Here is a 2,585-nt window from a genome sequence, read left to right on the forward strand (position 1 = left end):
CTTTCAATGGCTTATTAAGGTTAACCTCCACACAAATTTTCGTAAATCTAGCTCTTTCGACTTTTAGCGTGGTGCAGTCAACCTTAATCGGTTTTCCTAACCCCTTGGCAATCCCTATCAGTGTCGTTTTATGATAAAAATTGCTAAACGAACCCAAACCGGTGTCGTAACTATCTCCTCCCTCAGCGGATCAAACTCAGGCGTCCATGCTTGCACCATAAGGTAACTCCCAAAAGCCCTCCATGGACCACCTGATAGCGCATTCATATACTCCTCCTCTACTCCAAAACGAACCATGAAAAAATTCTTCGGGAGATCCATCACAAACATTGATCCCGCAGGTTTCCATAGCTCCTTCAGCCTTCTCGTTAAGCTCAATAATGGGATACTCCTCCCCAAGACCTTAACAATCATACATCTCTTCCATAAACCATTCATAGCAATCAAAACCTCCTCTCCAATCGTTATCACCGGTTCTCCATCCTCACCATTCGGGAACTCTAGTTTCAGATTTGATTCCACAAAAGACTCGTCCACAATCTCCTCCGGTACATGCATCCCTCCTTCTTTGCACCCTAATACCTTCTTCACCCAAGAGTCTGGAGCATCCGGTGGATCTACGGGCGGTCTCCCATGCTCCCCAATCTCCTCCATATTTTCATCTTGCACTTCCTCACCCAAAACCCTAAAATCACCACCCAAAACCTTAGCCGTCATATTTTTCCCTTGCGTGGTTTTGTGATTTCTCCAATAATGCCCTTATTTTAACACTAAGGGGATGTTTAGCATATATCCAAAATATTACATTAAAAGTAATTAGATAGGATTTGAAGGCCTTAAGAAACATTGACAAACCTTGAACCACCTGGCACGTATTCAGTGTCATATGAATTTGTTCGATTCATTTTGATTTGATTTCACTTAAATATAAAATAATTTTCTATAAATTACAGAAAATAGCTTTGTATATTTTTGGATTGATCCAACGTATTAGAAACTAAGTGTTATATATATATCAGAAAATGGTTTATACTAATCATAGGTCGTACTAAGTTAGATTTGATAGTTTTTCGGTGCTAAATTTAATAATTTCGAGAAATGCTAGTTCAATTTTGTAGTTTTGTAATTTCGTCATAATGACCATGAGCTCGCTGATATGGATATAGTATTTTCTTATTTTCGAACCCATCATACAGAGAATCTTTTTTTTTGGTATTTGAAATATAATAAAATGGAGTAAAACTTAATAATCCAATTAAGGCTACCAACCTATAGTAGTATAGTTTTTTTTTAAACAGATCACCTATTATTTGTGAAGCATTACAACTTCTTTTTATAGCCACATGTCATTGATAACTCATGATCTTAATGGTATTTAGCATCTCATTTAGCTCATTTTAATCATTCTAGGTTGCATTTAGGTCTTAATATTGCATTTACGTGCATAATTGCATAAATAGGGGCTAATGTGCACATTTGAGAAGTTTGTGGCAAAATCGCAAGGTTATACTTGCAAATTACACAGTTTGTGGCCAGTTTGAGAACCATCAAGAGTCGGTGGACAATGCTGCAAATTCAGAGGAAGTCGCTTGGGTTATTTTGAACAATCAAAAGATTCAGGGCCAATTCGAGAGGTCGTTTATGCAACTTTAAGAGTTTGGGGCGAATGTGTAACTAATCAAGATTCCGGGGACCTGTCTTGCAAATATTGAAGAAGTCTCCATTGGAGGAGATCAAGAGCTTGGTTTCAACGCGAACGACGGCGAGGCTGATTCCAACCACGGAAAAGCTCGACGACGACGAGACTCGAGCACCTGAGAGCACGGCTTGGACGGGATACCGTAGTGGAGCAAGCGACGGAGATGGAGACACTGACGCCACGGAGGAAGCTTGGTCGCGGCTTGGAGGAGACGGTGGCGCAGTCACGGCTTGATCAAGGCGAGGAAGAAGAAATCAAGCTCGAGTAGGGCTGTTTGATGGTCGGAGAGGAAGAAGAAATCAAGCTCGAGTAGGGCTGTTTGATGGTCGGAGAGGAGAGGCTCGAGTAGAACAGAGACGACGAACCATAACAGAGACGACGAACCATAACAGAGACGACGAACCATAACAGAGACGACGAACCATAACAGAGACGACGAACCATAACAGAGACGACGAACCATAACAGAGACGACGAACCATAACAGAGACGACGAACCATAGTCTCCAAGCTCAGGCTACAGCGGGTTGAAGGCTCGCTGGATCGCCTACCCGCGCGTACGGAGAGAGACAGTGTCGACGGTCTGAAGCGGGGAGAAGGACGCGGGGAGTCGTACCCGCGTGCGTATTTGTAGCTGCTCGACGCTTCAACTCGGGGTGCTTCACGCGGGTTGTTGCTAGCGACTCGCGCGATTTTACTTAAGCAATTTTAGATATTTCTTAAGGGTATTTTAGACTTTTTAAAGGAAACCATTAGGTTATCCAAAGATGATATAAATACTTTTGTAATTCTAAACTAAGGGGAGCTGATTCTCTATCGAATCACAAAGAACTTTTAGGTGAAAGATCTAATCTTGATCATAAGTTCTTATCTTTGCTTGATTATC

Source organism: Brassica oleracea, chromosome C1 (genome assembly GCF_000695525.1).
Source record: "Brassica oleracea var. oleracea cultivar TO1000 chromosome C1, BOL, whole genome shotgun sequence".
Classification (NCBI taxonomy): Eukaryota; Viridiplantae; Streptophyta; class Magnoliopsida; order Brassicales; family Brassicaceae; genus Brassica; species Brassica oleracea.